The 8,019-nt window shown below is 56.3% G+C and overlaps 1 protein-coding gene across 1 annotated transcript in view; it reads left to right on the top strand.

Annotated features, from left to right (window-relative positions):
* Positions 1–1,150: 1,150 nt before the first annotated feature.
* The window catches only part of CPT1A (carnitine palmitoyltransferase 1A), a 50,616-nt gene continuing 43,747 nt past the window's right edge, over positions 1,151–8,019 (top strand). The window contains exon 1 of the mRNA XM_027578165.1: positions 1,151–1,277. The gene's annotated coding sequence lies outside the window, so the exon portion shown is untranslated. The remainder of the gene's footprint in view (positions 1,278–8,019) is intronic.

Below are 8,019 nucleotides of genomic sequence, written 5' to 3'. Positions count from 1 at the left end.
GTTAGAAACAGTACCTAGCCTATGACTTCATTTAAAACAGCCCAGAGAGTGTGTACCAATAGTTAACCATAGCAGTGGCAGTGGGGGGCGGGAACAAGAGGGAACTTTCATTTTCTCTTCTAAACTTTGCAGTGGTAATCACCAAATAATACAGAGCGAAAGATGGCGGCAAGCGTGGATTTTTGATAGCCAGAAGAAGTCACCGACCTTTAGGAGAGCCGGGTCTCTGTTCATAAAACTGCATTTATGCATTTATGGTGCACCTGCTGTATGCAGGACCACCAGCTAGGACCTGGGAGCATTGCAGATGAAGAGAGGGAAGGGGCGGGGGTGGGGGTGGGGGGAAACACTGCCCCGTCTTTCCTGAGCGCCCTGTCCCCCGCCTTGGGCCTAGACTCCTGGGATCTGCCAGTGAGCAGTGTCCACTCCTGGCCCCTCTCCTGAGTTCAGTGACCCACACAAGGGTCTCTCGGTCACTCTGTCCCCACCTCCAGGCACGTCTTTCCTGGCACCTACAGTGCTTAAGGCGCCATTAATTTGCCAAATCTTATCAAAGCCCCCGAGGGAGGTATTTTTCTCCCAGTTAGATGAGGAGGCTCAGAACGGTCGCGGGAATTCGCAGTAGCGCGTGTTGGCTCCGCGAGCCACGCTGCCTCCGGATCGCCTCAGCTGTCACTCCGGGGATAAGGTCCGATTTGGGGCTTGGGCTCTGGAGTCAGACCTGGCCCCAACGTCGGATCCATTTTCTTTGCTGTGTGATCGTGCGCAAGTTAGTGATCCTTCCGCAGCCCCGGCTGGGATCAGCTATTTATAGGGGGTGCTTTGAGGATTATAGGCGGCAATGGCTGTAAAGGGCTAGCCTGAGCCAGGCACCATGCTAAGCGCTTTTATGGGCTTGGCCCAAATGAGTTGGCCCATTTTTCAGATGAGAAAACAGAGTCTCCAGGGTGAGGAATCTCGCCCTGGGCCCCATGCTGGCGGAGGCGGAGGCGGCGTGCCCGCCAGCAGCCTCAGTTTCCTCACCTGACAGGCTCCCCTAGGAGCCGCCAAGGCCCCGCCCCGTCCAGGTCCCGCCCCCCCTGCCCGCCCCGCGCGGGGAGCCTCAGCCCCGCCCGCACCGCAGCCCCGCACGCTTCAGCCAATCGGCGGCGGCCGGCGTCGGGTGCACTCGGCCTCGCCCGCGGCCCTCCAGCCTCTGGCTCTCGCTCTGTGGCTCTCAGTGCGCTGCCGCCTCCGCCGCCGCCTCCGCCGCCACCGCGCCTCCGTTCGCTGACTTGGTAAGGCTGGGCCGAGGCTGCGCGCGCGGGGACGGCGGGCGGGCGAGCGGGCGCGGGCCTGCGGGCTGCGGCGGGCTCCAGGGTGGGGCGCGCGGGGACTGCCAGGGCCGGGACCCAGGCGGGGGCGGGGACGGCGGCGCGGAGGGGAACCCCCAGCATCCCCCCCCCCCGGACGGCGGAGTTCGTCAGGAGCCCAAAATGGGAGCGCGGCAGGGACTCCCCACCTCCCGCCGTGGATTGGGTCGGGGGCGTCCGCCCGGGGGCCGATCTGCGCGGGGTCCTCCCGTGCGGGTTTGGTGCGGCAGCGGGAGGGATGCTCAACCCTCCGGACTTGGCAGGATGCGCCAAGCTCTGGACTTCCCATTTCCCAGGAGTGGATTGGGTCTGGGGGTACGCCCGAGGGTTGGTCGGCCCGCCAGTACAGTGCAGGAGCTGGAGGGATGCTTGGGTCTCTGGATTTGGCAGGATGCCTCGGGCCTGGGGCCACGAGGGACGCCGGCTCCCTTTTCCTCTCATCCCACCCCTCTCTTAGGAATGGATTGGGTCTGGGGGTCCGTCCGAGGGTCGCTGAGGCTGCAGGAGGGATGCTTGGCCTTCTGAACTTGGCGGGGCGCCACCAACCCCCCTTTCGATCCCGCCGCATCCCTTCCTCCTCCGGGGGTGGATTGGGTCTGGGGGACCGTCCTGGGGTCGCGGGCTGGTCCCAAGTGGGAGCTAGAGGGACTCTGGGGCCTCAGGACTCCCCGGTGCGCCGTCCACCCTCTTCCCCGCGGCTGCCCCCGCATTGCAGCCGTCGGGACACGCCCTTGACGCGGGGCTCCCGGCGCGATCCGAGAGCCAGTCGGGATCGAGATAGGGGCGCTCGGCCGGGGTCCCCGCTTGCGAGCGCCCCCCACCCCCTGGTGAGGCGCTGGGCGCAGGGCAGGTGGGCGCGGAGAGTCTGCCCAAGGTCGCGCCGGGCCCCCGAGCCGCCGCGCGGGGGTGGGGGAGGGGCGTCACGTGACCGGGCCTAGGCTCCCTTGGCCCGGGAGCCCGGACGGCGCGGTCAGGGCGGCGGAGCGACCCGGGCCCCGACGGACGCATCCCCTAACCTCAGCTCCCTCGGCGAGCCTACCGCCAGACCGGTTCCTTTCGTTTTGTTCAGCAAGGCCGTGGGTCAGCGTCTTTGTAATGTAAATTGTGGTTGGCTTTCGTTCCAGCTGAAGGGAACGAAGGTGAGGCCCAACCTTGCCTTTTTTAAGGAGTTAAAAATCCCGAGTAATTAACCAGGTTCAGTACAGAACAGACTCAGTACTCCCTACTCAGAACAAGGCTTTCGGTTCCTCTTGTGCTCCCCGTGTTGTTAAAATATTTTAAGGGCCGATTGTTGTGGGAAACTGGTAACTTTGTAAGTTACCGAATAAAATGAAAATCTGTTTAACCTTTTTGAAACGTGTATTTTGCTACACCATCTTCTTGCACCGGCGTCCGGTTTCTGGTCATTCCAGATATTCAGGCGTGTTTATTTTCTTCTGAACCTCAAACCAAGTGATTAAAACATGGCCGAACTCACTGGTCTTCTATTTGTGCCAGCAAACATCACCCCCTCTGCCCCCCCCCCCGCCTTTCTAAAGTATTTAAGGTGACTCGAGATAAGCGTGGCGGACAGAGGAGGACGTTAATGCTGATGAGCGTGCTGATCGTTGAGGCGAGGCGGTGTCCGGTTCTAAGTCCTCTGGGGCCACCGTGTCTGATACGAACTGGATGCAGCCCTCAGAGCGCGGGTTTTGGGTGGTTCTGCCTCTGAGCGCCGGGGGGTGGGGGGTGCTCCTTTCGCCTATAGAGGACCGGTTTCCTTCCGGTGAGGCGTTGCTAGACCTGACCTCGCACGCTGAACTCCCATCTGCTGGAATGAATCAGAGAAAAGGGCCATCTTTGGGAGTGCACATGCTTCGTATCAGAGTGGCAGAAATTGGCATCATGCACAGGCCAAAATAACCTTTTGAGTTTGTACTGAAAACAAGGGGCCTAACCCAGAGACCAAGGGAATAAACCTGGTGTCCCTGCTGCCGCCGTCCTTGGCCCGACCCTGGACCAGTGGTAACCCAGCGGTCAAGCCTGGGCCTCCGGGGAGTCCCGGGGGAGGGCCCGCGCTTACGCAACCCTGGTCCCTCGTGCCCATTCATAGAAACACTGTTCATTTTTCCTTGGGCTTCGCAGCGAGTCCCTTCCGGACGCGCTTTGGGCGCGCCGGGGCGCGGTGCCGCTGGGGGATGGCATCGGGCGCACTAAGCCCTTAACTGTCCCCAGGGTTGGCCCCGCAGGGCTCGTCCTTCCCAGGGAGAGGCGCTGCGTGTCGCCGGGGGAGGAGGATGGCAGCGCCGGCGACGCGCGCCAGCTCGCTCCGGAAGGTCTCTCCGAGCCGGGCGGGTGGAACAGGATCTGAGCGCCTGGGACGCGCCTGGCCGGGGGCGGGGCTCGTGTTAACCTTTCCCCTACTTTTCGCAGCCGTCACGTGACGCTCGCGGTGGGGGGCGGGGCGGGGCGCGCCAGCCGCAGCTGCCGGCCGTGCCCTCGAGGACGCGTTCCAGGCGAGCAATTAAAGACGCAAGCCTGAGCTTCGAGGGCGGTGGGAAGGTGGGAGGCGGAAACGCGCGCCCGCTCAGGCCCGGGGCTGGTTCTGCACTTTGATTCGGAGCAGTTTTTCCTTTGTTGGAGAAGAGGTTTAGTCATTCTGCGTGGTTATTGCTGGCAGGCCGGAGTTCTGCTGCTGGAAGCCTCAGCTTCACTTCCGGAAGAATTGGTGCTTTTTAAGGTTAAAATAAAATCGGCATGTTTAGAGTGTGTTTCGGAGATTCTCCGTCCCTTACTTTAACGAGGCTTCTTTTTCCCAAATGGTTTGAGCCACTCCTGAGCTTCTCCTGCGGGGACTTTGCTGTTTTAAAGATAAGTAATACAAGCACACGGTCCAAAATGAAGGCGGTGCATATGGGAACAAAGCGCAGAGTTGGCCTCCGCACCTGGGTCCCCGCTCCAGAGACAACCACCCTAACGGTCTTTTTGATGCCTGTAGAAATAGTTTAGGCTGTACAGGTCGTGTTTTTTTTTTTTTAGTCTCTTAATTAACGCAAGTAAGGAATATGTTCTGCTTGTTGATTTCTGACACTCTGTTCTCTCTTGTGAACTTCACCTTTTACCCCATGCAAATACTGGGTGGACCTTGGGTTCCCAGCAGACCCTGGGCTGAAGCCACCTGACCTTTTTGGGTTAAGGTGATTTGGACCCTCAGTGCTCCGGAATGTCCACTTTTAATGTTGTGTGGGTTGTTTTTCTGCCTAGGAATGTTTTTGGAAGTTAATAATTGAGAGAAATATTGCGGCTGAGGTAGGCTTTCGTCTCTGGGTGTACAGTGTGATATTTGCCACCGTGGAGGGTTGGGACATACGGTGGCCGCTGCTGTCCTTGGGAAAGATTATCCACTACTTGTTGGACACCAGGTTATTTAGGTAAAAAAGAGAGGACTCCATACCTCGAGGGTGGTGGTTGACCCACCCATCCCAGGAACCTGAGTGTCCCTAAGTTCCACCTGCTACCTTTGCTTCCCATATGGTTCTTAAACTCGCCTTCCTCCTCATTCCTGTGAGCCATAGTGGGAATTCAGATATTTATCAGCTGGAAGAATGCTTGAGACCCTTTCTCGGCTGGATTGCTGCAGCCTTCTGATGCCGGGGGGCGGGGGGGGGGGCGTCCTCGGGCAGGGACATACGGGCGAGGGAAGCGAGGAGCAGAGGAAGGAAGCTGTTGGATTCTTCCACTCGGTGCCCTTGCTTTGCCTTGTTACCATGGTCAGGGATTTCTGGGTGGGAGACCTGCAAGCTTGTTACTTCCCACATCAAGGGACTAGTGACCCCCTCCTCCCACCAGTATACTGGCTTCCGCCGGGGCCTTGGGGCTCTTGATTCCCATTGCACACACCTCTGTTGTTAATGATGCCTTGGTGGGAAATCGGCCTCAGGAGGACCGGGGATGTCAGGTTTCTGAGGAGTCAAGCTAGGGGTTAATTCCTTCAATTTAGAAGCCCCTCCCATCTCCTCCCACTGCCCCACTAAAAAGTGATACATGTTTATGTTAAAAGCAAACATAAAATAACCTTGCTTTTAAGAAATTGTCTTAGGCTAGAACTCAGACTTTATTTCTTATGAAAGCCTTCCTCATTTATGAGATAATGCATCTGTCACTAATTTTCCTAAATGTCAGCTCCTCTGCTGCCCTTAAAAAGACTTAACGTGAAGAGTTTTGGTTTCTTTCTGTTTTTTCAAACACGCCCTGTTGCACAGCGGGAAGTACAATAAGGTATCCTAGAAATGAACCAGGAGCCCTGCTACAAGCTGAATGCCAAAGTTAGATGGTCTGGGAGGTATCAGATGCGGCAGCGTGTGGGAGGGGGAGGGGAGAGTGAGTGGGAAGGGGTCTAGTGTTAAGAAGGAGGAGGCAGATCCACATGGAAGCCCACGTTCCTGGAGCGTGGGACTGTGGTTGGGAAGGTACACTGTGTTCCTGCGTTAAAGGCGTAATGTGGTGTTGGGTCCATCACTTGATGTGAGGAGTGGATATTCTGCATGCTTTATGTACCAGGAAACAATCTTAGGATAAGGCGATGACATTTGCTCAAGGTCTCTGTCTCTCTCTCTCTCTCTCTCTGTCTCTGTCTCTCTTTCTCTCTCTCCCATACACACACACACAGGCTGAGTACGTGGCAGAGCTGGAATTCAAGTCCAGATCTGTGTTCTCCAAAGCTTGTGCTCTGTCCTTGTAACAGGCTGCTTCCCAGACCCCTGTGCAGGCCGAGGGCCTGGGTGTTAGACCCCCCCCCCACCCCGCCCGCTGGATGTGACACTGAATCAGCCGCGTGTGTTTCTGGGTTTCCAGTTCCTCATCTGTCGAATGGTGCCTCTGACACCTGTCGCTCTGTCTCATAGGAGGGGATCCGGTAAGAGGCCAGATGTGAACATAGTTTCAAGGGTGCGAAATGGGCACGGGTTCTAGCAGATAATACCATGGCCGCAGGCAGGTTTTATGGATACGACTGAGCTCTCCAGTCCCTGGACTGGGACTGGGGCTTGACGAGTTCAGTTGCGCTTCTGGGTGTAAAGGTGGAGAACATGCATGGGAAATCCACCCAGCCCCTGGTTTTAGGAAGATTTGTGGGAGCAATGTCCTGGTATGAGGAGAGGTTCAGGGGTCTCTTCCAGCAGCAGGACCGCTGTTGGTGTGGCTGGAGGCAGGTGCTTATGGGTATGCATCTGGAGAAAAATACCTGAACGGATAGAGCCGGTAATTGGGGCCTGCCTAGACATTCTGTATTTTCTTTATAAAAATGTACCTTTGGTGGGGCTCCTGGGTGGCTCAGTCCGTTGAGCATCTGCCTTTATCTCGGATCCTGATCTCAGGGTCCTAGGTTCAGCCTCACCTCAAGGCTCAGTGGGGGAGTCTGCTTCTTCCTCTTCCTCTGCCCCTCCCCCCGCTTGCGTTTTCTCTCTCTCTCAAATAAGTAAAGTCTTTTTAAAAAAAAGTGACCCCCAGTGACATTTCCTGAATTCTTTGCTCTTGCTCAGATCATATTTCTCTATATTTATCTGATTAGTTTATTACTTACTGAAGTGGGGCAATATCAGGTATAAATTTGAACTTGCTTTATTTTAACAGTAGCTCAGTGGGCAGAACCTGTGTTTTTCTGGAGCCGTAAAACAAAGTATAATGATTCAGAATTCCCTCTATAATCTGCCTTGACTCTGCTTATTTAGCCCATAAATATGAATGGTGTGTTATGATATACTTCACCGCAGTACATTAATTGTATGGCCAGTTAATTAGTGCAAATGTGGAATGCCCTGTTATGAATTCAAGAGACAACATTTCATTAATGACAGTTCTTGCACCTTTCTTGTACATGAAGCCTTCCCAGAGACGTCGAGTGAGTTTTGAGTCTCCCATTCTTGCTTCTAAGATGCCTCTGTCGGGTTAGGGAAATGATCTGTATTTGTGTAACACTTACTGAGAAAACACAAGATGCAATTATGGAGAATCCCGTCTGGAAGTGGCTCAGAGAGTGTATACGCCTACACACAGGTGGAGAGGGGCCCTTTCTGTGGATCTTCCCTTTATTGCTAATTTTTGCCTGCCCTAACTTCTCACCCTAATTGTGAACACGATAGCGGGAATACTAAATACCGAAGGAGCAAGAAGGAACCTGAACAAAGTCGTGAGCCCTGCTCCACATGCAGGTCTGGGGAAACCCCCTGGGCTCCATGATAGCTTTCCAGAGCCTTCCGGGTATTTTCCTTGAAGTGACGCGGGGAACAACACTGAGGCTGGCCTGGGTGCCACCTTGGTAGCCCTACTTGGCAGGAACGTTAGCCACCCTGGAGACGGAGCCAGCTTTGTGTAGCCGAGCAGAACCCTCCCAGGCCCCGGTCGCTGGACCTCGGAAGAATAGACCACTGCTCTGTCCTCCAGGAGAGACCAGGCTGCAGACTCTGCCCGCGGTGTCTCCTCTCGAGAGTTTTTCCAGGGGGGTGGCCCGAGTGTCATCCAGGCCCCCAGCTTCCTCTCTGGTGAGGGGTCCAGGCTGTGCTCCTGGAGACCCTGCCTGGTGTTCATGCAACGCTAAGCCGTTGCTTCCTGTGGGTAAGCTTTCCTCTGAGGAGTCCCAGTGCAGCAGCTGCTGACCGCTAGAGGGGAGGGGGCCGCTCTTTGCCGGACT

This window comes from Zalophus californianus, chromosome 11, assembly GCF_009762305.2.
Source record: "Zalophus californianus isolate mZalCal1 chromosome 11, mZalCal1.pri.v2, whole genome shotgun sequence".
Taxonomy (NCBI): domain Eukaryota; kingdom Metazoa; phylum Chordata; class Mammalia; order Carnivora; family Otariidae; genus Zalophus; species Zalophus californianus.
This window is presented reverse-complemented; position numbering and strand designations above follow the sequence as displayed.